Consider the following 27,911-nt stretch of genomic DNA (forward strand, 5'->3'; position numbering starts at 1 on the left):
GGTTCTCCTGTGCGGTTTTGCCTATTTCAGGAGCACTTGGGTTGTGTCAGAGCCCAACGGACTGCATTTGGAACACTACGCAGTGACACACGACCAGACGGGCCACCTGCTTCCCTGAGGTCGCCGTTAGCTCCCACGTGGCCTGCATGATACCGAAGTCGCCCGTGGTTGTATGATTAATGAATAGGGGGTGGAGGCTAAGCGGGAGGGTTCTGGGGAAAATGCACGGCCCCAGGGCCGAGTCTTCGGGCTCTCCCTGCCTCCACGACCTACTGCCTTTGTCACACGCATCCCGCGGCGCGTCGCAGCTCCACTCCTGGCTTCCACTCATTCTCCATATTTAGATTTTTCTTTTACTGTGACTTTTTCACTTTATGTATCCCCCTCCCAGTGTGTGTGTGTGTGTGTGTGTGTGTGTGTGTGTGTGTGGAGTTGCTGGGACAAAGTCCTTGGGAATCAGCAGAGAGATCCCAGTGACTTAGTGGCCTTACGCAGGTGTCTCCTCCTCTGTTAACAGGGTATCAGGGTGGCTCAGTGGTTTAGTGCCACCTGCAGCCCAGGGCCTGATCGCAGATGCCGGGATCGAGTCCCACGTCGGGCTCCCTGCATGGAGCCTGCTTTTCCCTCTGCTTGTGTCTCTGCCTCTCTCTCTCTGTGTGTCTCATGAACACATAGATGAAATCTTTAAAAAAAATTAAAAAAAATAAAAGGCAATAACGACATGGCCAATGGATGCGGTGTCGCAGGCGGCCCAGCAGGTGCTCAGGGGCACCATCATGGATAATCAAGCCCTCTCGGCCTTATTGGCCCTGCTTGAGCACCCAGCCACATCTTTACGTCCCCCCAGGTGCCCTCCTCTGTGATTTCAGTGTTCACGCTTCACACTGACTTTTTTTTTTTTAAGATTTTATTTATTTATTTGTGAGAGAGAGAGAAAGAGAGAGAAGAGGAGCATGTACAGAGGGAGAGGGAGAGTCCCCGCTGAGCAGGGAGCCCCACGTGGGGCTCGATCCCAGGATCCCGAGATCATGACCTGAGCTGAAGGCAGACGCCCAGCCGACTGAGCCGCCCAGGCGCCCTCCCCCCAACCCCACACACTAATTTTTAATGCCGTTTCTTGCTTTTCCATCCCTCCTGCAGTTAATTGTGAATGAGTCTGCGTTTGCTGAAACTCGCACCTGTGGCATTGACTCCACCACATTCACGAAGCATCACGACATACTGGGTGCCCTGGACTTGGGGACGGATCAAACCGCTCCCTCCCTGGATGCTGTGTCTGGGGAGGGAGGCAGGAGGGCCTGTGGTTGCAGCGTAGTGTGTACATGATCCCCGCGGAGTGTGCATGGAGAGAGCGCTGACACGCACAGCGGAGGGCGACATCTGAAGGACGGTGGGGACGGTGGGTCGCTATGTCTTCCTAGAGGCCGCGGTTCTGGGGCTTCATTTAGAGGCTTGAGGAAGGTTTTGCCAGAACCTAAAAGCAGGGAAATCACTTTGCTTTTTCAGGTCCAAGAAGTTTATCTCATAAGACAGATCATTCCGCCTCTGAAATGCTCTACTCCATAGAAATCCTTCCTTTAAAAAAAAAAAATTATTTGTTCATGAGAGACCCAGAGAGAGGCAGAGACACAGGCAGAGGGAGAAGCAGGCCCCCTGCAGGGAGCCCGATGTGGGATTCGATCTCCGGACCCCAGGGTCACACCCTGAGCCAAAGGCAGATGCTTAATCACTGAGCCACCCAGTGGCCCTGAAATTTCTTCCCTTTAAGGAGCCCCAATCCCACTCTTGTCTTGTAGTGTGTGGGGGCGTCACACAGGACCCTCCAGCTCGTGGGGGCAGAGGTAAAGGTCACGGCGGGCGTATCTGCAGAGCTCCCCATCCTTCACAGCGTCATCTGCTCCTTCTGCTCTCTCCTCACTGTGCCCTCACGCCTCTCGTCTGGCTCAGCTTTGTCAAAGGCCCAGTCACATTACCCCCCCGAGAATGGAGGATGATACCCTCGTGTGCTCTGTGGCCGGGAGCCCCTGGATGCCCCAGCCCTTGCCTGGCCCCATTGCATCTAACCTGAAATGACTTGGGTTTTTTGGCTTTTTTTTTTTTTTTTTCTGATGGGAGAGTGGATAGTTCTCGTACATTGTTATGCCATCACCCAGACCACGGTGCATTAGTCATTATGATAAGTAACCAGCTACCCTGGTCTATCCTAAGATCCCAGATTCACTAAATCAGATGACACAGCGATTTCTCCGTTGTTAGATTTGTATTTACCTCTATCTATTTCATCCCCACCCCCCCACCCCCCATCAACCCACATGTGAGGAGCTTTGTGAGCACTGATGGAGCCCACCGGTGTATGGGGGCTACCCCCAGCTTGGGTTTTCCACAATGAGATAGTGGCAAATCGGGAGTCGGACTGGGAAGGAAAATGGCATCAGGAGGCTTGCCACTTGAGGTGGTCATCAGAATTTGACTCCGTCCGTGGACACTGGGGAGTTAGGACTACCTGACCAGCCTCGGACTTCCTGATTCCTCTCCCATTTATCCCAATACTTTCTGTTTTACACAGAACGATGTCATGGGAGGCTTGGTCAAACGTTCCTGGAATCCAGCTGTGTTATGCTGATGAAATCCTCTTGATCCATTTGTTCTGGTACAAAGAGGAGAGGATTAATTTTGGCTTCACTTGTTTTTAGTACAAGCATGTTGGTTCCTACTGATCATTGTAACCTCGTGCGAGGTTATGGCCAACCGTCCATTTAGCAATCAGTCATCTCTTTAGTATCATCCATATAATACGCTGTACTAGCGTGTTGCCAGGACTGGAACCTGTATTGCTCGATGTAGTTGCCAGAATTTTCTTTTCTCATTTTAGACGATTCAGGGATTGCTAATTTCCAGGCTGATTACATCCTTTTGTTTCATTTGATTCACAGAGACTCAACTGAGATTTTTTTAAGAAGATCTTATAAGGAAAAAAAAAAATCTCAAAAATCTAAAAACAAAACAAAACAAAACAAAAAACCCAAACCACTGTATTTTGAAATGCTTCATAATGTAGAGGAATCGCCCTCCATACCATTAACCAGTAATGACACCGAATATCAGAATAGGTCCTGGTTCATGATCTTGCGTTCTTGGACGACGCTACTGCCCTTTGCTTCACCCCTTGCTCTGTTTTCCTGCCGCCTCTGATTTTCAGTTCTGAGAGCTTGTTCTACGGTCGACCCCGCCCGCCCCCCGCCTTGTGCCTTCCGTCCACCGACCGTAGAACCCCGAACCCCGAGAGAATGTCACGCACTTTCTCCGCAGCTGGTGGAAGCCTCCGTGTAGGTCCTGCCTGTGGAAGTACCCTTGTCTCGCTCCCGAGTCTAACCTAGTCCTGATTTTATGAGCCTGTACATAGAAGCATTTGACTGTAAATTAAAGACTAGCATGGAAGGTTAGGGGAGTCGTTTGTGAAGCTGCATCTTGCAATGGTAGGCAAATATTTGTTTCAGTAAAAAAAAAGCTGAGTGAGCCAAAAAAGAAGGTGATAGCCCCTTTAAAGTAAATCCATCTTTACGAGGTAATAGCCGTACGATCTGAGACATTGCTGACCGCCGAGTATACTTTCAGGACGTGTTAGTTAGTACATGTTTGTGGAATGAACCAGTAAGCTAGATTTCCATTTTTTTGGGATGTTTGTATATGCGTGTGCGTGTGTGTATACATTTGTGTATACACAGACTCTGCATCTTAAAATCCTTCCGGGGGGGGGGGGGGCGTGCTTGCCATAATTCTCTTTTCTTCTTCTAAAGTTCACCGGAATGTTAAGCCACACAAGAGGGATTTGATTATCTTATGAGAGCATGGAATTTAAAGAAAATTGGGCAAATAGGATCACTATACATCCAGCTGTTCAATTGATTTCATGTTCATCTCAGAATGTAATTGAATTTGAAGCTCCAGAAGAAGTAAATGGAGACTAACAATAACCGAGCACGTTACTTTTGTTCCTAATACCATGATTGAAATGCGCTCTACATCAAGATAGATAGAAACGTGGCAATACCAGTTATTTATGTAAAGCCCCTTTGTGTAAAGACCTCAATTCACCGTACACACGGTGCACGTGATCCTACGGTGACCAAATAAATAACTTGCTTCGCTGGAGGAGGTGCCACATCGGAGGTGAAATGATCTGATCAACCTGAGTCACTTGGAAGGCAGCGGGCCCCGATCCAGAGGATTTACGTCCCAATTACCCTTTGTCAGTGGTACGTCCAGAGTGGAAGAGAGTGTGGCTTTGGCAGGCGGGTCTTTAAGATCTCAAAGGAAAGCATTTTCCTCCTGTTGGAGATCCAGTCTTTCTTCCTACAGGAAACCTGGAAAGGTTACCAGGGCTTTTATGCACATTTCGGAGAATTTGCAAGCTGCCTTGGAAGACAGGCCACTGTACTCACCTTCCACCCTGTGAGCAAGAGTACAATGAAGATGTTGCCTGTTTTCTTTCTATGTTTCTGTTTGGGGATCTTCAAAGCTCTCTTCTGCTGCCTTTGCCACATCCTAATCCCTTTGCATCTCTACAGGTCAAGTCATAAATCCTTCCCTTTTCAATAATGAAGGATCCCTGAGTGAAGGGATCTCATGGCAAATGTATATAATAAATGTGAAATTACAGCTTAGCTGGTGCTGTATATTCTATATGATAACATTATGTGGAATACTATTGTATATTTTGTGTTTTTATGTTGTATATTATTCATAATGTAAGTAATATTTCTTATCCCTAGCTTTTATTTAGCCAAGTCTCTTATTTAAATAATGGGAACAAAAAAAAAATAAAAAATAAAATAAATAAATAAATAAATAAATAAATAAATAAATAATGGGAACACAGCTGCATTAGCGAGACCTCACACTCTCAGCTCATTTTAATACAGCTCAGTCAGCGGCTACCAGTGAGCTCTGATGATATCAAGGCTTCGTCTGGCCTGCGTGCTGAAGATAAACAGATGAGAAGACATACTCCTGCCCTCAAGAAACTGTCAGCCTTATGATCGTCCTGTTGCTTGGACACCTCTAGACCTCTTTACAGTATGGCTTTTGGTACATAATCAGAACCTCATACCCCAGTTTGGGTGCCCATTATCTGCTCCCATGGGACCTTGCACCAACCTCTTTCACTATGCTTGTAGTTACTAAGACAATTGGTTTAGCATCTGTGCCTACCATTGGAAGATCAAACACTCCTATGTGACACTTCTCTGGACCTACAGCCGTGTCTTAGGGTCTCTAGAGAAGCAGAAGCAATAGGGTACATATAGATACACAGGAGAAGACTGACTATGGGAAATTGGCTCACACAGTAATGGAGGCTCCTGGGTCTCATGGTCTGTCATCTCCAAGCTGGAGAACCAGGAAAGCCAGTGGTATATTTAATTCAGTCTGAATCTGAAGGCCTGGAAATCCAGGGCTGGTGGTGTAGGTCCCAGTCTGAGTCCAAAGGCACGAGAACCAGGGGCTCCAATGTCCCAGGCCAGGAGAACATGATGTTCCAGCCCAAGCAGAGAGAGCAAAGTAGCCTTTCCTCTGCCTTTTTGTTCTATTCAGGCCCTGAAGGGATTGGATAATGCCCATCCTGGGGGTGGAGGGGAGCCCTGTGCCTACTGTACTCAAATGCAAATCCCTTCCAGAAACAGTCTCACAAACACACCTAGAAATAATGTTTTACCAGCATCCCAGCATCCCTTAGCCCAGTCAGCTTGACAGTAAAAGTAACCATCCCAAGCCCCTGTTCTAGTGCCTGAAAATATTTGGTGGTCGATATATTTGTGCTGACTTGAGCAAAATTGCAGCTCTTTCTGTTTGAAAAAGATGACCTTGGAGCTTACTACTAGAAATATCTTGCCACAAAGTCCTTCTGCCCTCCATCTAGCCTGGCTCGTTGCCTTTAAGAGAGAGATTGTTTACCTTTGTGACTAATGGTGACTCAGCCACAGCAGTCTCCAAATAGGAGGGCTATCGGTGCCACGTCGGGCAAGTACCTGACATTACATCTACCTGACATTACGTCTCCTTATGAGAAGGCCTTTTTCAACTCATGCAGAAATAAAAACAGTGGAATTCCATTATAGAATATTCTTTTTCATTTCCTTCACCGCTTGCCCTCTCCTTCCAGCCTTGATGGAGAAGCACCTTGAGTCGAGGAAGATCAAATGTGCTGTACGTGCCTGGGGCACCATGTGACAGGGAGCACTGCGTGTATTTACCCATCTGAAATGCTGCTTGAGCTCCGTCGGAGGGCTAAAGCTAAGTTTTAAGTGAATAAGAAGAAATACGTTCTTAACCACCAGATCAGGGTGACCTCTAAATTAGCCATATTACAGGTTATTACCTTCCTACTGTGTTGGAGGCTTAGGGTATAATTAGCTCATGCATTTTGCACAACAGCAAGTGAAGGCTGAGCTGTGTCTTTGAGCTCCAGGAAGCCACTGTGTTCCCTTACTTTTGTTTGACTGGCTGAAAATTTAGTACTGATGAGATGAGGGCGTAAGGACATGAAAAGGGGGGGGGGAGGATATCACTTTATTTTCTCCATTAATTGTTCAGATGGAACAGGATGCTCTAGAGTTGGCTTCACTGTTCACCATCTCTACTTAAAGAAGACTGAAGCTCTCCTTTCTTTCTTTCTTTTCTTTTTTTTCTTTTCTTTTTTCTTTTCCTTCCTTCCTTCCTTGCTTCCCTCCTTTTCTTTCTTTCTTTCTTTCTTTCTTTCTTTCTTTCTTTCTTTCTTTCTTTCTTTCTCTTTCTTTCTTTCTTTCTTTCTTTCTTTCTTTCTTTCTTCTTTCTTTTTTTCTCTTTCTTTCTTTCTTTCTTTCTTTCTTTCTTTCTTTCTTTCTTTCTCTTTCTTTCTTTCTTTCTTTCTTTCTTTCTTTCTTTCTTTCTTCTTTCTTTTTTTCTCTTTCTTTCTTTCTTTCTTTCTTTCTTTCTTTCTTTCTCTCTCTCTCTTTTCTTGAGAGAGAGAGAGAGAGAGCATGACAGAGAGAGCGCGGGCAGGCACTTGCAGGGGGTGAGGGGCAGAAGGAGATGGAAAGAGAGAATCCCAAGCAGATTCCCGATGGGGGGCTCGATCTCACGACCCTGAGATCATGACCTGAGCCGAAACCAAGAGTCAGATGCTCAACCCACTGAGCCACTCAGGTGCCTCAGCCAAGAGTCAGATGCTCAACTGACTGAGCCACTCAGGCGCCCCAGGAAGACTGAAGCTTGTAACTTCACAGGCTTAAAAGTGAACCTAATGAAAGATCTACATTAGCACACACATCGATGAGGATGTACCGTGCTTGCTTTTTGCCTTGCCGTGTGGGGAGATGAGAGCCTAAGACGTGACCTCTGCCCTCAGCGAATCTCGGGGATCAGCAGTCCTGTCTCACTTTCCCTCTTACGTTTCAGCAACTTGGGTGGGATTCCTGTACCTGTGGAAGAACACAGGCTGAGAGGGGCTTCCTCTAGGTTAACTCCGAGCTTCTACTACTCACAAATGGCTGTAAGAGGCAGCGTGTCCTACTTACTCCCAGATGGAGGTGCTCACTACCATTTACACCAAATCTTGGATCAACCTTATTTTTTGACAAGTGTCTTGAGACACAGTGGACAGTGTTAGGGCAACTCACCCACAGGGAATTTACTCATTGTGTCCTTACCGACCTGGCCTGCTTCCTGGGGGGGACTGTAGGAAGAGGGGGCTGCTTACCATGAGTTCCTCTGTGTAGTTGAGGCAGACATCTTGGGTCTGGAGCCTTTGGGTGGTTCCTTGATGGAAGTCAGGGCTTTGTACACTCAGGCTGAAGAAGGAACTTCCTGCTGTTTGCTGGGTCACTTACCCCATCTGCTTTTCTACTTCCAAAACTTCCTCTCTGATGCCTTCTTCTGTTCTTTTTCACCTTTAAATAATACCTTTAGAGGATTTGGTGGGGGGTGGGGGGTTGAGGGAGATTAGAGCCGATTTCACAAATTCAAGCTACCAGTAGAGTAAGCCTGTCTAGGGAGGGAGTAGATTGGGGGGGGGAGTGTAAGAGAGAGAAGAGAAGGGGAGAGAAAGTGTGTTTAGAAAACCCTGCCACCTAGTTCTACTTTTGAAACTAATTTAAATGTGTTGGGTTGATTCCACATTCCAAGGATACAATTTTCCTGTGCTACGGAAATCACACCTACTGGTTATCATGATGAGGCCTGATGAGACTGGCTGTCAAGGAGGAATTGTCCGGGCACCACAGGCACTTGGGATGGTTCTCTGCCCTTCCCCCCGCCCAAGCCCTACCCCTTCATGGCCCCCGGCACTCCCACTGCTCTGTTTCTCTCTTCTCACCTTCTTACCTCCCCTCCCTCGGGTACTGCCTCACCCTTCAAATGCTCTCATTGGTAAAGATGCAATCAGCTATGTAGGGTCATCTGACCTGGAGAATACTCTTGACATTTTATCTTTGTGTGGCCACCCCACATTCAGGGTATCTCCAGGGCCCAGCTTGTATTTTATTACCTACTTTTGGCTACTCCCCTCTGGTTTCAGCAGTTTCAACAAAGCTAGAGAGAACACGCAGGTCAAGTGACTTTGCTGCCCAGAATGAGGATCAACTCAGTTATTTAGTAAATATCTACTATGTGCAGCAAGGTGCTAGATATGCAAGGAGATAAGGGGCCAAATCACCCTTGAGAAGGTCCCTGGGGTTGGCAGAGGGGGGCGGATCACCAACCGTGTGGTAGTGTGTGGGGCAAGAAGTCCACTTGTTCACCTCACTTCCTGGCAGGATGGGGGGAATGGTCATTTCTCGCTGGGGTGCGGGCAGGAAGGCCTCAGGGAGCTTACTGCTGGGGTGGGAAGTGAAGAAGGCATTCTAGACAATGAAGAAAAAAGACATCAATGAAACATCCACTTGGAGGAGACTGCTGAATTCAGAAGACTATGGCTTGAGCATTATCTTCAGATTGGGAATTTAGGGGCTCATTATAAAGAGCACTGACTGTTGACAGCAATAGCAGAGGGGACCTCCTTCTGGTCTGTTTTCTGTGGATCCAGGGCTTATGCACACAGTAGACATCACACGTGTTTGTGAATGAATGAATGAACCAGTGAATGAAAAGGAACCAACAGATGATGGATGAATGGATGGATGGGAAAGCTACATTTGAAAAAACAAAACAAAACCTGTTTAATTCTGGCTCTTTTGGATTCGGTTGGTAGTTTTGAAAGTAGAATGCTTACTCCTTAGTGCTGACTGAGATGAACAATTCATTTTATAAAAGCTTCTACCAAGTGAGACTTTTAATTACTGACAAGCCGACCTGGCTCTGAGTTGGAAATGTAGCTGGAGAAAGGCTTTCAAGCTCTGTTATTAACTCCTCAGGGCATCTGGCTGTTAACCTTCCTGAATATTTCAGCAGTTCAGTGCCAGGGATTATCATGAGGGCCTTGGTGGAGACGGTGTTCCCCAGGCTCAGGGGCCTCTGGTCACGTTCCTGCGAGATCATCTCCTAGATTGCTGCTTCCTGACCAGGGACGATGTGTGACACCACCCCCTGGGCCCTGCCAGGAGTCCTCATTTCATGGCCCTTTGCCGGGCTGATGGCTTGACTGGCTTCCCAGCTCCCCCCTTGAGGATTCAGCACCCCGGTGTTGCCCTGGCATCTGGCAGAGGTTCAGGGGAAATTGCTCAGATGTGGGATGTGAATCAAATGTGCAGGAGGGGAAAGGGGATGGGATTATATGGTGAATACATAGAGCATCTTTGCGGCTCTGTGATTCCACATGCTTGCACTCTCTCTGACAGCCGAGTAGCTGTCCGTGGGTGTGATCTGAATGCTAGTGTTTCTTCGAATGACCAAACGTTGCCTAGCTGTATAGAAGTGTGAGTTCAATATATACTCACATAGTTCCTATTCTTGATGTTTCTGGCTGGAGCCTGTTTTATCACTTAAAGAAAGCTAGAGGGAAGAAGTAGAAAGGTGTGTGTGTGTGTGTGTGTGCTGCAAAACCATGTTGATTTAATCTCCAGAAGATAGGACACAGGAAGCTATTTTTCCCCCGATGTTTGTAAGTTTTAACAAGATCGAAGTATTTTAAAATTTGCCTTTGATGATTATACTACATCGCTCATTTTGCTATGCTGGTGTTGGTTTTCTATTAGATTTCGGAGCTTGTTGGCCTATAAAGCATGGGAAGTTAAAAACATTGTGAATATAGCACTTTGGTCAGTAGGAAATGGGGTCAGGTTATTTTTATAGATTTGTTTGCAATCTGGAAAATTTCTCTGAAAATGTGGCTCATAAGAATTTTTTAAAAATTTGTGAAGCCGATACTACTTTTAGTAGCTGAATTACAAAATATATTAAATGCTGACTTTCTGAATCAGCTTTAAGAGCTCATCAATATTTTTAAGGCCCTTGTAAATAACAAAGGTGTTCTTTTTCCTCAGTAAAAACCAAGGAATATTCTTTGCTGGAAATTGTTGGGTACAAATAGTAAAATATAGCTTTACATACGTAAAAAGGCTTTCAGACAGGGAACTCATCTAAGCATTCGATTGCATATTTTGTTATAAAATAGAGACTCATACTGTTGCTTTTCCCTTTGTTTTAAAAGTGTCTAAATCATCAGGGAAGATTCTTTAATAAAGAGCCAACTTATGTGTTTTATTAAAATTCTCATCAGTTCTGTAGAGACAAGTCAGGAAAATTGGAGAATTTGGTTCGGATGCCAGTTGCAGTAGTTTGGAAGCAATGACTTTGTATAGACCAGTCATAGATAATGTTAAAAAAAAATTGTAGGTTCGGATTTGAATTTTGTCAAAAATTCCAGAGTGTGAATGGCCAGCTGCCATTTTCTGGGGTTCTTGGAACATTTAGATGTTCCTTCTGTCCATTGCCATGACCTCGTATTAGGGGCCTCGCTTCTTAGCTTCTGCAGAAACCACTCCCTACCCCCGCCCCAGTGATGTTCCCACTGCCCCTGTGTCCTCTGCCTGGTCCCGTGATACTGTTTCTGACTACTTAGGGCAAAATACTATGATAAACATACCCCACTTATCCCCAGCTTCCCTTGGAAAAGAATCTACCAACAACAATAAAGTGTCAATGTTTGGGCACCTTGGGGGCATGGGGGCTACATATAGATTTGCTTGAGCAGCAGGAATATGAGTGGTTCCTCTTTCAGCTGCGTTGTACATGGTGCTTGAGGTCTACACCCAAACCCTAATGGGCTGGTTGGCACTGTCAACACTGTGGCCTTCAACAAACAGTTCAATGAGCTGTTTCCATCAGGAGCTAAGCTAGCAATGATTTAATATTAAAATACAAAAAAAATGACAGGGACTGAAAACCACACAAGCTCAGAAGGCTCAGTCTCTCTCCTGGTGGTTCCTCCACCTGGTGAATCGCCTCTTCTTTCCACCTACTTAAATTCTGTCCATTTTTCTCGAGTTAAATCTGCTTTGAGAGAACTTAATCTCGGTGATTCTCATTCATTTTATCCACCCTTTTCCATCTTTGAGAACTTAAAAGAAAATGTAGAGAATAATATATTTTGCCAATTCTTTAGAAATGTGGCATACCTCCCCTAACTGTGTGGGAAGATCCTGACAGACAGTTATCTACTTAATCTTTGCCTTATTCCTCTTATCTCCTGTTCTAGCTCTCAGACATACAGCTAGTCCCGGCACATGATCAAATCAATGACTGTTAGTGTTTTAGACAGATTGGGAAAGTTTGAAAATCGGATTTTATAATTGCTAGGTGCTTTCATTTGTGACACTTGTAAATGAACGTCCTTGTGTGGCTCTCTGTGTCTTAGAACTTGAGGAATGCTGAGTTTGCGTGGAAGGGGCACCCATCTCTGATGGGTGCATAGACAAACACGTTCGAAGTCCAAATGGAATTTTCAATAATTTTAAATCTTAACTCAGTCTCTTGAAAATGGCAAAAAAGTGCTTGATTCATAAATAAAAGACAGAAGATTAAAATCTTTTCTTGCCTGTTGCCACAACCCCCTCAGCATGGCCAGCCAGATGCCTTCGTCTCTCTCTTCCTCTCCCAAAACTCCTGAAAACCTGCTCAGACTCAGCCCAAAGCAAGCTTTCTATTTCTTGGCCTTTCCATCTGTTTTCCTCGAGAGATGTTTTGCCTTTCTTGTATAATTCAAGGCAGCTCGATTTGAAAAGACTCAAGAATGGAGCTGCAGGGACGGAAGGCTCTCCGTTGAGTGCGTGTAGCATGCTGGATGTCGAGCGTGACCAAGGGGGGAATGATGGGGGACATGGGAGCAAAGAGGCTGTGGAAACTCATTTTAATTTTCCCTGTCATGCTTATTTTCCTGCATTAACTACCCTCCTAGTAAAGTGATTGGTACTTGTAAATATTCAGTGAATGACCAGAGAGATATGATGTTTTATAAATGAACTTCTCTTTGAAGTGCTTGAACTCAAAATGAAATCGGGAGTTGTTTTGGACACTGTACCATTTCAGATTTCACAAAATAGAAACATTACTGAAACTTCCCCACCACCCCCACCCTCATCTTCTCCTAGCTTCAAAAGGAATGTCTTTGGGTAGAATCTAGTCATGAAGAATTAATATCTAAATGAAAAAAAAAGGGGGCAAATGTTATAAATGATTAAAAAGAGATCTTTAAAAGGAAGACCCATTTTAAAATTCTCTCTTCTCTCCTTTATCCGTGTCAGAATAGCGTATCATCTTCATTCAGAATCAGCAAAGTGTTTATTGAGTGCCTACTAGGTCCCAGGCTCTGTGCGCTTCAACTGGGTGCGAATGTGACACAACGCAGACTCCCTGTCCTCTTCGAGCTTGTAGATTCAAAGTGTGTGTGTATGTTTTGAGTGGTAGGGAAGGATATAGCAATAATGACAAAAACACTTACGTGAATACTCATGGTGACAAGTACTGGGAATGAAAAGTGTATGTACTCACGTGGGAAGCAAAAGGCATCTCTGAAGAGAATAAGGGTCCAGTGAGCAGGACCAGGAAGGGAACATCCAGCAAGTTGGAGGCCGTGTTGCCCTGTGGCTGGAGGCTTGTACCTCGTGCAGGAGAGTGGGGGTGAGGCCCTGAGGGCCCTGAGGGACAGGCAGGGCTCAGGTCACATTGGGCCCTGGGCCCAATTAAGAATTTCTTGCGTACTGTTGCTGGGAATGTAAATTGGTGCAGCGGCTGGGGAAAACAGTATGGAGATTCCTTAAAAAATTAAAAATAGAATGAACATATGATCCAGCAATCACACCTCTGGGTATGTATCCAAAGGAAATGAAATCAGGATCTTGGAGAGCTATCTGCACTGCCATGTGCGTTGCAGCAATATTCACAATAGCCAAGATATGGAAACAACCCAAGGGTCCATCAGCTGTAGTTGTATGTATGCACACAATCTCTCTCTCACACACACAGTGGAGTATTATTCAGCCATAAAAAATGAAGAAAAAGGCCACTCATTTTGTAGAAGGTGGAGATGCTGGCAACAGGGAAGACCAGATCAATAGGCTTATTAGAAGGATGAACTAAGGTATGTACCATGATTATGATTGTAATCTGATCAGTTAATAAATGACTGCTTTCAAATGGAAAAGAAGTAAAAATTAAAAAAAATAAAATAAAATTCTGTCATTTGTGAAGACCTAGATGAGCCTGGAGGACATTATGTCAAGTGAAATAAGCCAGACACATAAAAAAAAAAAAATCATACTGCATGATATCACAACTTATACACGAAATCTAAAAAAAGTCAAACTCTTAGAAGCAGAGAATAGAATCGTGATTTCCAGGGGATGGAAGGTGCAGGAAACGGGGAGATGTTGGTCTAAGTATACCCGTTTTCAGTTAGAAGGCACGTTCTGGAGATGTAAGGCATAATGCCTGTAGTTGATACTGAATTGGATATTGGAGATTGCTGGGAGAGGAGGTCTTAAATATTCTCACCACACACACGAGAAAGGCAGCCACGCAAGATGATGGGTGGGTTAATTAACTTGGTTGTGGTGATCATTTCGCTGTGCATACGTATATTAAATTATCACATTGTCCACCTTTAAAAAACTCACGTCGTGAAACCTAACTATATACAAGTCTTAATTGTTAATCAGATCTCAATAAAACTGGTCAGGGAGGGAAGGAAAATTAATAAAATAAGGGTAAAAAATAATATGGGAGAATAGAATTTTGGCTATAGTTAAAAAAAAAAAGAATTTCGGAGCTTATCTCAAAGGCGTGGAAAGCCTCAGGATATAAGCACCTTGCCCGACAGTCTGGGTAGTGGGATCTTGGCTCACAGGCCGGGAGGTGGAACACCTGGGTCCTGCCCTTAGTCCTGCCCCACCTATATGAAGGGGCTCTGCAGTACTCATTAGCACTTGGGTGGGCCTCTTCGTCTTACACTAATGCATACTCATTTATAAAGTTGGGGCAATAATAAGTGCCTGATACTGAAACACTACAGGGTGTAATTGTAAAATAACAGAAATCTATGAAACCAGGGTTTGCTTTACACTTACCGTTTGGTAGCCAGGGGGTGGAGTTCACACACGCTCGCTGGGCCTGCGTAAGGGCTATGGTGACGGGAGGCCCTCGGTGAGAACAAACACAGCCTCTCACTGAACAGGCAGAAGGGTGCAATGTTTTCTCACATGTTGTAAAGGGAAACAGCCCTTTTTATTTATGGGTGGTGCTTCCTGAAGAGAGAAGGCAAAATCAAATTTAGTTTATTTTTCCGCATCTAACGTCCGTTCCCTTAACGTAGCCTGTGTTGGCTAAACAAGTTCCGAGCAGGGGCAAATGTCTCCATTTGGGTAGATTTGGGCTGAAAATTGCTTGCTGTTTCAAAATCCATCTCCCAGACTTGTGAGGAGCGTTGGGGTGTGGTTGTTGGGACAATGAAGCCCAAGTCCTCTGAGAGGCAGAGGGGGCAAGCTGCGCTTCTCTGGCCGCTAAGGCTTCAGGCGACCCTTCCGAAGTTACCCTTTGCCAAGACATACGTCCAGGTACCTGCAGAAACTACATTTCAGAAGAATTCGAAATCTTAAATGCTGCGTGTGCGCTAGACAACTAATGGCTGGCCAGTGGCTGGTAGGATCCAAGGGTGACACACTCGTTCACGGGGAGTTGGTTCAGGAGGGAGTGGACCGTTGTCACTGCACCATGCCCGCTCCTGTGGGTGGATCCCATGGGCCATTTGCCTCCACTGTGTGGCGGCAAGGGGACCTTTGTGATTCTCCACACGAGTCACCGAGGGCAATGACACGGATCAGTGTTGGCCAAAGTCAATGTGCGCAGTGTTAGAGTAAGTTAAAAGTCAAAAATGACCTGTTAAACGTGTGAGCATGAAATCCATCATTATGGTAACGGCAACAGGAACACTTTATTGAAGGCGCAGGGCTAGTGTCCTTCACAAGCATCGATTCCTGCAATCCTCATAATCACCTACAGATCGTCGCTGTTCCATTTATAGATGAAGACGCTCGGGCTTGGAGAGTCCCAGAGTCACTCAGGGAGTGAGTGTCAGGAGGATGGAGGTTCCAAAGTCAGACTCTGCAGACCGCCCCCCTCCACCGCCCCCCCTAGAGATGGTAATGATACTTACTCCTTACTACAGACTTGGGATGGGAGGTGCTTTTGCCACTTTGCAGCCAAAGAAAATGACATTTGGGGAGGTTAAGTGGCTTGCGCCAAAACCACGGTTTGAGACATAAGAAGATACGTAATAGGGCAAATGAGTGCAACTGACTCAATGGGAGTGTTGCGGATTCCCCTTCAAACCTGGACTGTCCTCCACAACTCTAGGGGTTCCGGGCTGGACCATCTCCGTGCCTCTCCCGCCATCCCCATTTCAAGCACAGCGTCTGTCCTTGCTCTTGGGCGCTGGCGGGCTTTGCGTGGCGATATTGCACAAGAGTGATTGGTCCCAGTTTGAGTCCCCCTTGACTATCTCGGTGGCTGCTGCTGCTTTAAGATAACGCCCTGCTACGCCTCCACCCCGTTCTGGGGCTCTTATGCAAACAATCCTCAATTATTAAATTTCATTGAAGTGTGCCACAAATCACTCCTTATTTTACAATATTCTACATCTTTAGATGTAGCACAGAATTGAGTAAAGATTTCTTCAAAAACCAGAACATAAAACATTGCATTGCTTATTTGACAGCAATTTATTTTGAAGGCCTCGTCTGTATTCATGGGGAGAAAAAAAGCAGCTATGATAAAACCATAAAGCAAAATGCTCTGAAAGGTTACATGACGCTGGGCCGTTTAAGTTGCTTTCATCTGTTGCCTAAGAAACTGGATTATATAACTTCAAACATGCAATTCAAAGACATAACCTCTAAATTGCATTCTTAATATTTAGTACATTTTCCTTTTGGTGACAATAAACTAATTTGATACAATAAATCTGCGTTTCAAATAACACAGTTTTCTTCTTTTCTTTTTCTTTCTTTCTTTCTTTCTTTCTTTCTTTCTTTCTTTCTTTCTTCTTTCTTTTTCTTTCTTTCTTTCCTTCTTTCTTTCTTTCTTTCTTTCTTTCTTTCTTTCTTTCTTTCTTTCTTTCTTTCTTTCTTTCTTTTCTTTTCTCCTTCCTTCCTTCCTTCCTTCCTTCCTTCCTTCCTTCCTTCCTTCCTTCCTTCCTTCCTTCCTTCCTTCCTTCCTTTTTCTTCTTTTTTTTTCCCCCCAGGCTCCAACCCATGTGCAGAATGGTCCCAGACTCCCTGCCACCCACATGCTTAATGAGTGGCCTTACTCAGCTCACTTAACTGTGTGTGGCTTCTGTAAAGGAGGCCTAGCAACATCCACCTCACAGAACGGCCATGAAGTTAGACAACAAGTGTTTGTCACATACATAAGGGCGATTCTGGGCACGAGACAGCTGTGTAAGTATTTGATTTTTTAAAAGGCTGTTTTTTTTTTTGTTTGTTTGTTTGTTTGTTTGTTTTTTTGGCGTGTGTGTCATTGACCTGCAGCTCATCCTTGATAGAGCCAATACAATCTACACTTTGCATGGAAATTGGTTTTCTTTTGAGAGAGGCCAACCCAATGAGACCAGAGGTAGAACGGCCAGGTGGTGACCCCTGCCTACCTGGGTAGATTGGCTCCTGGGAACAGGACGCATCGCCTGTTCTTTCTTTTGCTAAGAGTAGACCCTGAGGAAGTAGACTTCATTATGACAAATCAAATGCAGGTGACACTTCACTCATCTTGAGTCTTCTAAAGTCGCAGGCCCACATTTGGGGGGGGCGGGAATGCATGTACGTGTCCCTGGAGCAGGATATGAGCAGTGACCGCAGATTGTAAAAGTGACCCGGGGAAGGGGGACAGTGGGGTTCAGGAGCAGGAAGAGCGTCCATTACCAAAGCTGCGAAGGTGACAGAGAGCAGCGTCCCTGCGCCATGGAGCACCCACAACATGATTCCTCCAGATGCGCTACCAGATTTTTCTTCCTTTCATTCTTTTCTCTTTTTCATCCTCATTGTCAAGATCCCTGGACCCTTCATCTCTGAAGGTCATTCTATCACTGATTTCTTCCTGGGCTCTGCTGTTGAGTTTCATGCTCTTCTACTTTATTCTCCTTTATTTGCTCCTTTGGGAAAAGAGTTGTGCCACCTTCGAGGATTCTTCTCCCCTGCGGAGCTACCATTTGATCCATCATGAGGCCAGCAGTGTAGGTTGTGCAATAAAGTTTGGATTGAAGACACCTAGCATACAAGGAGCGTTCCCTGGAAAGACATGCGAAGGGGGGGGGGGTGCTGAAACCAAGCGGTTGCATGGCAGGATATATTGGGAGTCAGTAAGTGAGACTGTGAATGGAAGAAGTTTTTGAGATCAGTTTTGTGGGTCCTTCTGTGGCTCCCAGTGGCCTCATCCTCCCAGACAGGTCCTGGGCTCTTCTATCAGGCCCTAGGCATGTCTATCAGCCGGGTCACCCTTGGTGACAAATCAGTCATCCTCCCGTCTGACTGGAGTCCCTTCTTTCCCTGTAAATACCTGTCACTTGCTCAGCTTGTGTCCTTGTCTACACAGAGATGTGGGTTGCTTGGGAGATGCAGAGACCTGGAGTCCTTCAAGGGGTGCGGGGGATGCATCTGGGCGTCTCGAGTGTCTTCATGTGAGGTGCTAGGACAGGTTTGGAAGGAGGCAAAGGGTGGAGGCTCTATCCTCGGTCTGTGTTAAAGATAGAGCATGTTAAGAACCGAAATGCCATGTGTGTTTTCTGGAGAGAAGCTCCAGCAGGGGTGAGTGGCAGGTGCAGCTAACGTGCCGGTCACTGTTCTCATCTGTCCCCGACCGCTGAGGGACATTGCAGGAAAGCAGAAGGAACACGGGGCCAGAGTGCAGCTCTGATCCTCCCTGAGCCACGTGTCTCCAGGGCACCATGCCCTTTCGGGGTTCACATGGCCTAAACGACAAGCGTATATTTTCAAGAATATTCTCTGCTCCCCAATTTGATTCCGCTAGGAAATAGAAACCAGTAGCCCAGCACCCAGCAACTAGGGCCATTCCGTCGATTTTCCCTGGATATTGCACTGAGTTATAATTGGAATGAAAGAGATGGGAAGTAACTATTAACTCTCTTATGGGGCCCATATCCTTAAATTTGTGCAGACTTCAGGAAAATAAAGCTCTCCTCTTTTCATGGGTGTGGTAGGAGTCCATCAAGTGGTTTATCATGCTTGTAGATTTTAAAATAATTTAGAAAGACCTCATAATTGCTTACTAAATATTTATGGATGAACTATTATTTCTATTTTTTTTTTGTCTGGGAGGTACAAGACAGATGACCGACTTAGGTCAGAGAGAGCTGGGTGTCTTATCCATTACACTACCTTGGCCATTGGACAATTATGCATCAATCCAGTGGTTTCCAGGAATGCAATATTCTCAGAATGAAAAATCCATACATTGTCAAATTACACCATCTAGTACTTTTAATAGACTAGGAATTCCAGGAAAGTATAGTTAACTTTCATTTTTAATATATGGGAATGAGAGAAAAAGGAAGGCATTCAAATAAACCTTTATCTCCTGTGTCCTATAGTAGTTCTCTGAGTGAGGTGTGTGTGTGTGTGTGTGTGTGTGTGTGTGTGTGTAGAGAGAGAGGTAGATATAACTTAAAATCACATTTAATTAAGTTAATTAAATTGCATTTAATTAATTGGTTAATTAAATCATTTTCTTTTTAACTTACACATTGAGGCATTCTGGCTGTTGGCATCCTCTTTGGAGTCCAGGCAGACCTAGGGCTTGGGCTGGGTTATGGTCCTTGGGCCTGGCCTGGATTCAGCTGGACACTTATCACAGGTGACTACGAATTACGTAATACCAGACACACGTGAGAGAAATAGTGAAAGTGTCAGAAAGGGTGAGGAGAAAAGAGACAAGCTGGAAACAGGATACAGGCTAGGGTGAGGTGAAGGGCTTCAGGGCACTGTGTCAGGGACCCACCTCACTGGGTGCTGGCCGCAGGGGTCAGGTCCCACTTAAAGTCAGAGACTTTCTCCAGCAATGTGATCGACAGGCCTAGGACCTTTTGCCACAAAACCAAGCACGTGAAATGTCCAGCTCAGCATTTCCCCACCCTTTCCCTTCTCAGCATATTGACGAATCACGTTTGAGGGCTGTATGGGCTGTGTGTTTGGGGTCTGGCCACAACAACACGGAATTCACCCCTCAGTCTGCCTTGTAGTAACTGATGGCTTTGCCCTTTGCCTTTTGAGCCTTCCTCTGGACTAAACGAGGAGACCCCTTCGTTCACTTTTCAGATGAGTGACTTTAGATCCGAAATGTGAAATGCAAAGTTCGAGCCCTTGTGGGAAATAAGGCATGTTGCTCATCTGGCTTTACGTGAGGTCAAAGATTCTGAAGAAATATGGACACGTCCCAAAGTCCTTGACCAGGAGTAGCCCTGGAGAGTTCCTGGTCTCATCAAAGATGACAGGAGCATTCGCAGACAACTGAGAGCCTATTGTTGCCTTGACCCAAACGTGTGACTGCCTGAGTCACTCTGGTCGAAAGGGGAATCTGTTTATTAACTATACGCAAATAAGACAATTGTGATTGCTTTGGAGAGATTTAACACACATATTTGAATGAGCAGCGCCGGGGCCTTGGGAGCACAAAGGTTGGGCTGAAAATCTTGGTTGCTTGTGTTTGCTCCATGTCATGTGTGTTCGCATCTTTGAGTCCCTCACAGGGCTCAGACCAGTTCCCCCTTCCCGTTAGTGTGAAATAAATACTAATTAACAACAATAATTTGATCTTAGACAAAAGAGTTTAAAAGAGAACAATGAAGGTATGGAGCTATTTTCTTCAGAGAAAGTACTTAGAGCCTATATTAATATAGTTGAAGAGACTTTGCAGTTCCTTAATTAAATTCATTAATTCTTTTCATATTTATAGTTAAGAAACATTGAGTTAATGCTGACCTACGCTTAAATGTGTGCAAACCGAATGTTCTTGTGCACCTTGGATGAGTCAAATAGCATTAATGTTTATTGTGGACACTCCTGCCTGTCTTCTCCTTTCATAATAATCTGTAATTTCTGATTGGGGAATCGGTGAGATTTCAGAGAAGTGGATTCCACCCCCCAATTTAAGGAATGAAACATAGGACTGCAGCTGAATGCATTGGCATATTCTGACTCCTTGGCCATGTGTTAGTTGGAGTGGGATGTGACTAAAACCCTTATAATTAGAATAAATCTCAGGGTGAGTATTAGTCAGTGTTCTCCAGAGAAACAGAACTGATGGGATTTATATATATATATATATAATTATTATGAGGAGTTAGGTGACAGGATTATAGAGGCTGACAAGTCTATTGTCTGCCATCTGCAAGCTGGAACCTTGGGAAAAACAATGGAACTGGGGTCCAAATTCGAAGGTCCGAGGACCAGAGGACCTGAAGGTGCAAGTCCCAGTGCAGGGACCGGAGAAGAAAAAATGAGAAATTGCAGGTCAATCAGTGAGGCAGGAAACAGGGCAAATTCCTCATCCTTCCGCCTTTTGTTCTGTTCAGGTCCTCCGTGGACGGGAGGAGGCCCACCCACACTGGGGGCGGGGACGATCTACTTTACTGAATCCACCAATTCAAAAGCTAATAACTTCCAGAAACATCCTTCCAGATACATCAACAAATAATGTTGAATCTGGGTGGCCCATGGCCACTTGGGTCAACCATGTATTTAACCATCACAGAACATTTCCTGAGACACCTGGAGAGATGATGCTTTCCTTGGGTGGATGGGAATAAATGAGGAAGCAAGAAACCCTGGGAAATTCTGGAAGGCACCTTGAGACCATCAGGGGCCCCGGGTGACACCGGGGAAGGCAGAGCAGAGAGGCCCCGGAGGGCCCTGCTCAGCTGCTCTGGGGCTGACTTGCTCTGTACACATCATCGTGCCGGTCGCAGGCTCCCCTGTTGCTCAGTATCCTTTGGGTAGGAGCTTCTGGAATTGGCCACGGACTGACTCCTCAGGGAAATGGAGTGCCTGTGGTCACGCCGCCCTGGGAGATGGTGGTTCACCCTGACAGGTCACCCCCAGAGCTCCCCAGAGCTGCAGCACGTTCCCGGCTGCTGAATGGGTGTTTCCTTCCATTGGACTTGGCTGGGTTGGAGGGATATTGTGCTTTTCACAAAACAGGAACGTGCCCTCTGCCTTGTACTCTTTATGAGCTGTTCTGTTCGGCTGCAAAGCAGATGGGCGGGTTGAAGAGAATCAGGAGGGTCCAGCTGCATCGTGGGACGCTGGCCTGCAGACACTGGGGGCTCAGCTTCCACCCGCAGCCCCAGGTCAGCCTTGTCAGACCTTCTAGGTAAACCTAGACTATCCCTTAGCCTCTTCTAGGAGGATTAGCCGCTTTCCCAGGGTCTCACGCTGTGGTTTTTCAGAAACACAATATCCCCGAAGGCCTGGCTGAGTTTTATCAACAAACAAGAACATCTATATAATCGCAAATTTTGTCAAGTTGTTTGTGAGCTTTTATCTGACAATAATTTACTCTGAGTGGGCTCCCTGGTCCGAATTATTAGGTTTATCACCGCTCATGTGCAGACTTAGTGCGGCTTCACATCATCAGAGGATCCAGATCAACCAAGCTGTCCCACTGCTGGAGTCCTCACTCTCACGAGGTCTCCTCTTGACCCATGTCACCAGGTGTCATGTGTTCCCCTCGCTCTCTTCTCAACCCTCTGCTGCGGGGGCCTCTGCACCAAGAGTCTTCCCCTTGAAGGTGATGAGGGATGGGAGCAGAAGAATGTTCATCGTTAGCCTGGAAGGCAGATCTCCAGCCCGCATGCTCCGATGAGGATCAAATACCTGCTAGGGGCTATGCCCTTACAGGGGCTCCTGACTGCCTGTGCATCTCACTCATAGTTCATATTGAACTGAATGATAAGCACTAGAGAAATCTTTTTTAAAAAAGATTTTATTTATTTATTTGACAGAGAGAGAGTGTGTGTGTGCACAATCAGGGAGCATGGCAGAGGGTGAGGAAGAAGCAGACTCTAGCCAGCAGGGAGCTCGACATGGGGCTCGATCCCAGGACTCCGAGGTAATGACCTGAGCTCAAGGCAGATGCTTCACCAACTGAGCCAACCAGGTGCCCCCGGACCAGGGAAATCTTGGGAAAGTAGTTTTATGGGTAGAAATTCGAAGAAGACATTTATGATGTAATAGTCCCAGCATGTCCCCTCCCCCTGAGCACTAAGCATATGACCACCGGCTTCATACAGCGAAAATGCAGCTCTTTATGTCCAGGCTCCTGTCCCCAGGCTACCAAAATAAGCCAAGTTGTATGGCAAAGTGTCTCAAGAATTCTTTCCTGACCTTTGCACCCAACAATCCTGCAACAGAAGTTTCCTTTGCAGGATGCAAAACCATGTGTGCCAACTGATGCCTGCAGGAGTAAAGGAGAAGAGCCAGGATTTTTGCAGATGAGAAAGCAGCTTGAGGAAAATGAGACGTTGCACACTTGGTTGTGGTTGAAAGCACAGTGTCTGGGTCATGCCTCGGCCAGTCTCCTGGCTCACCTCCGTGAGTGTGAAGCTAATGTCTCCCAGCCTGGGAGACATTCAGTCATTTGTAAAAAGGAGATGATTGGGACTCTCTCCTCAGAGGGCGGCTGTGAGAGCACACAGGGAGGTGCTGTGGGTCTCGGGTCTGGCCTACAGCAAGGTCTCAGAAAATATCACTCACGCTATAATTGACAAAATATTGGAACTCGGATTCTCTGGTTCCTAGACTAGTAGTATTTTTACCACAGCTCGTTTGAAAACCTCAGGCTTTTTCATAGTACTTAAAACTACCCATGGGGCACCTAAGTGGCTCAGTTGGCGGGGCATGCGACTCTTGATTTCAGCTCAGGTCATGGTCCTGAGATGGACCCTGTGTCCTGCTCCATGCTCAGCATGGAGTCTGCTTGAGATTCTTCTCTCTATGCTCATGTACTCGCTCTCTCAAAATCAAATCAAATCTTAAAAAAAGCAAAAAACAAAAAACAAACCTACCTAAATAAGACACCTAGACAAAGTACAGTAGGAAAGTCACATCCCCAATGAACCATGATCTACTTTCAACAGTTGACTCCTCTGTAACAGTACCAGACCCTATCCTGTATGCTCCACCTGGTTAGAATCTATGTGTTTTCAAGATTAGACTTTGGAATTGTTTCCCCCCGCCCCAAGGGGCCTCTGTGAACACATGCCCTGTGCTCACCACCTGCTTCCCCCAACACAGACCCACTTCACATTTCCTGCAGATTTTTATACATGTCTTTCCTGAGCTCCCACGGATGCCCACCTGGGTGCCATTGGATGGGTGGTCTCACCTCATCATCCCCAGGCCTGACTGAAAGAGGTCACAGTGAAGGGACTTGGGGACAGTGCCATGGGTTCCAAGGTTAATCCTTTTCTATTGAACATCTATGACTTTTTGAAATATGACCTTAATGAAAATGCTTTTCTACCCTTTGAACTATTTGGTGTGACCTGATTTTTCTTATATCAGCAAAATAGACCAAGCTCCAAGTAGAGCATAGAAGCCTCAGAAGTCAGGACAACACCCAGCAGCAGATCAGTGAGGGCTCGTTGGCTGGACTCGCAGAAGCTCTGTGTCCCGTCGTGGCACACAAAGGGAGGAAGACATCTTCATTGCCAAAGACTCAGAAATGTGGGGTTAGGGGAAACCATTCTTTTCTGTGCCCCCGAAGTCACTGGTATCCATAACTTACCCCCCAAATGCTCTGTCTTAGCTCAGGCTGCTGTAACAAAACACCATAGACTGGGGGGCTTGAATAACAGGCATTTCTTTCCTGCCCGTGTTGGAGGCTGGAAGGCTGAGATCTGGGAGTTACGTGGTCAGGTTGTGCTGAGGCTTCCTCCTGGGGTTGCAGGTGACTGTCTTCCCACTTTGTCCTCACACAGTCTTTCCTTGATGTGTGTGTACGGACAGAGGAGAGAGAGAGAGACATCTCTCTTTCCCTTTTCCTACAAGGGCATTAATTCCATCACGAGGACTCCACCTCATGACCTTATCCACACCTTGTCACCTCCTAAATGCCCCATCTCCAAATACCTTTAGGTATACAAACCTTTAGGACATAATGACTCTTCAAGGATGCATATACCCCGAACTTTCCTGAGGACCAGCAGTATTCTTTGGAAAAACAAAACAGTGAATATGCAGGGTGCTGGAAAACTGCTGCTTCATTTGTCCCCTGGTGGGATCTTGCAAGGTGATGGCCACAGATGTGAGCTGGGAAGAGTTTTAACCACTTCAGTGAAAAGAGGGGTTGATCTTTATAAATGACATCTTTTCTAACTTCCAAACTGATACAGATGTCACCTTTTATTTATTTTTTAACCAAAGTGCAGGGTAGGTACATGACTGCTTTTGTATTAATCTCTTTTGGCTGAGGGTACTTTTATTGTTCATTTGAGAAATGATGGTTCATTTTTGTGTGAGTGCTTCATAGCTTCATAAGGTAGCACTTGAAAGGCCTCTGTGGCCTTCATCCCTTGGCCTCCACCTGCTGCTATGATGTGGGAAGATCCAGTGTGATTAGGAAAAGAGAGAAACTCAGTCTCCAGGAATCCTAGTCTTGCACCATGTTAATGGCTCCTGGTTCTTGGTGGTGAGTTGTCGAAACCAGCATTTTTATAATCTGCTCTGTACAAGCCAATAAGCAGAAAGAGGACCCTAATTAAAAGCAGCATGCACATGTCGCATGGCTAATTCCGATTTGTTGTGGTGATTTAATTAGAAACCACTAGAAATTTGTCTGTGCTCTGATGTTGGAGCCCGCAGGATGCTGGCCCTGGTAAGCATGGCCTGATGGTAGAGATTTGGCATTTGAAAAGAGAGAGGATCATTCTGAGGAACTCCAGCCTTGCTGCTTCATGACAGATGAGAATGTCCTTGGAAACGGGGCCTTTTGAAAGAATATGTTAATTCTTGGAGAGCACATTTTGAATACCCGTGTGCATCACAGTAGGAGATAACCTGCAGGAATTATAGGTCAGACCCTGTGGATCCTTCAGAGTGGGGCCTGTGTCTTAGCCCTTTCTAGTTTTATGGCCCCTAGCAGACTCCCAAACTCATGGTAGGTCGTCAATAAATGCTTGTTTGTTTGTTTTTCAATAGTTTTTTAAATTGAGGTAAAATACCAGAATGTAAAATTTACACTTTTAACCATTTTTAAGTGTATAGTTCGGTGGCACTGGGGATGTCACATTGCTGTGCAGCCATCCACCGTCCACCTCCAGAAGTTTCTATCTTCAACGGAGACACTGTGGTCATCACATAATAACTCCCCATTTCCCCCTGCTGCAGCTCCTAGAGACCCCCATTTTGTTATCTGTCTCTTGGAATTTGACTACTCAAGGCACCTCATTTGAGCATGAATTTAACAATATTTGCCCTTATGTGGCTGGCTTGTTTCACCCAGGATAGTGTCCTTAGGGTTCATCCATGTTCTATCATGTGTCAGAATGTCTTTTCTTTTTAAGGCTGAACACTATTTCATTGTGTGTTGTGATGATTACTTTTATGGGCTAAGGGATGACCAGAGAGTCGGTTAAACATTATTTCTGGATGTGTCTGTGACGGTGTTTCTAGGGGCGCTCAGCATTTGAATCGGGCTGGCTCACGGTGGTCACTGTCACCAATGTGAGTGGGCATTGTCTGATCATTGAGGGCCTGGAGAGGACAAAAAGAAAAGAAGAGGGAATTGACTTTCTGCTTGACCTGACTCATCCATCTCCTCCTGCCCTCAGACATCCGCTTTCCTGGTTCTTGAGCCTTTGGACTTGGACCAAATTACACCACCAACTTCCCTGGACTGCCAGCTTGCAGATGGTGGATCATGGCACCTGTTGGCTTCCAGAATCTGGTGGGCCGATTCCTATACTGACTCTCCTCCTCTGTATCTCTCTCTATGCTATCTTGGTTCTGCTTCTCTGGAGAACTCCAACAAATCTGTCCAACAAATTTTGTTTATCCATTCATCCATCTGTGGGCAACATGGGTTGCTTCCACCCTTGGTCTACTGTGAATAACGCCTCAGTGAACATGAGCGTACCCATATTGCAGTGCCTGCTTTCAATTCTTTGTGAGATATATATATTTACTATTCTTTAGACTGGCCCTGGTAGTCCATTTGGAGTGAGAAGAGGTGTAAGAGCTGAAGTATTTCTTCTGGATTGAGCCCCATAGTACCCGTGTGGATTGACCTGCCGGTACTCCACCCGTCCCCCTGCACACCTGTGCCATGGGAGTCCACCGTCCAAGCTTGGGCTGGTCTAGCCCCATCTGGAATGCTTCTCTTCTGTATCTCTGTCCAGTTCTGACACCCTTCAAAGCCACTTTGTGCCAATCCCCACAAGGCCTCCTTGACTGGAGCAGAATGCATGCATCTGTCTCCCAGGTAGAGGTAAGACCAACCGGGGAGCTTCCTGACAGTCAGCCAAGTGTGATTCAGCAAAATCACAACCTCCTCGAGGGCTATGCCATGTCTTCGGCTGAATCCCAATGTCTCAGATCTCTGTGCCTGAGTCATTGGGGGTCAGAGAACAATCCAGGGCCCATGAGCTTGAGTATATTCCCCGGGAATGTTGGCAGCCTGGAGCTGGAGCCAGACCATGAGCTGGACCTAAGAAGCAGAGCTTAGGATCTAGAGGCAAGAACATTAGGAGGAGGCAAGTAAGTGCGGGCGCTGGAGATTAGAGCTGCGCTCCCTGCGTGCTCCCTCTATGTCACGGAACACCAATTTTAACATGTGAGAAAGGCAGCTCATAAATGGAAACAATAAAAAGCCCTTGGTCCCAGAGGGTTGTTGATGCAGCGTTGTGGATGCAATGCCTGGAAGGGGAGACAACATTCACAGCCACGTTTCCTTGGCCCCACAACCTATCTTCTCCGTTGTGTACCTACTGCTTCTCCCTTTCTCCTAAGAGAACTGCTTCCTCTTTCCCTCGATCAGTTGCCTCCACCTCCCCCTCTTCTCCCATTGCCTTTCTTCCTGTGCATCACTGACTTCATTCTACTCAGAAGTCATGGGGTTCCGGATTCTGGTTCTGAAGTAGGGGGCTCTGTGATCCTGACCGTCTGCTAGACTCAGTTTTTATGTGTAGAAACATAGGGTCTGTTATGGACTGAGTCGTATCCCCCCCAAATTCCCATGTTGAAGCTCCAAGCCCCACTGTGGTTATGCTTGGAGATGGGGCCTTGAGGTAGATGATTGAGGTCGAATGATCATTGGGATGGGCCCTAATGCAGTATGAGTGTGGCCTCGTAAGAAGACGGAGAGACACCAGGGATGTAGGCACACACAGCATGTGAAGACCCAGCAGGAAGGAGCCAAGGAGAGACTCCTCAGGGGAAACCGGC

The 27,911-nt window shown here is 46.0% G+C and overlaps 2 long non-coding RNA genes across 2 annotated transcripts; both read right to left on the reverse strand.

Annotated features, from left to right (window-relative positions):
* Positions 1-931: 931 nt before the first annotated feature.
* On the reverse strand, positions 932-8,248 carry LOC112659171 (uncharacterized). The gene is made up of 3 exons (XR_003136243.3): positions 7,736-8,248; positions 7,321-7,457; positions 932-1,474 (listed from the first exon to the last, which is right to left on the reverse strand). It is a non-coding gene; the product is annotated as an uncharacterized LOC112659171 (long non-coding RNA).
* An 88-nt stretch (positions 8,249-8,336) lies between these two features.
* LOC112659159 (uncharacterized) lies at positions 8,337-15,157 on the reverse strand. Its single transcript, XR_003136228.2, has 3 exons — positions 15,025-15,157; positions 14,535-14,711; positions 8,337-8,876 (listed from the first exon to the last, which is right to left on the reverse strand). It is a non-coding gene; the product is annotated as an uncharacterized LOC112659159 (long non-coding RNA).
* Between the last annotated feature and the right edge of the window lie 12,754 nt (positions 15,158-27,911).

The sequence above is a fragment of the Canis lupus genome, chromosome 16, assembly GCF_003254725.2.
Source record: "Canis lupus dingo isolate Sandy chromosome 16, ASM325472v2, whole genome shotgun sequence".
NCBI classification, from domain to species: Eukaryota; Metazoa; Chordata; class Mammalia; order Carnivora; family Canidae; genus Canis; species Canis lupus.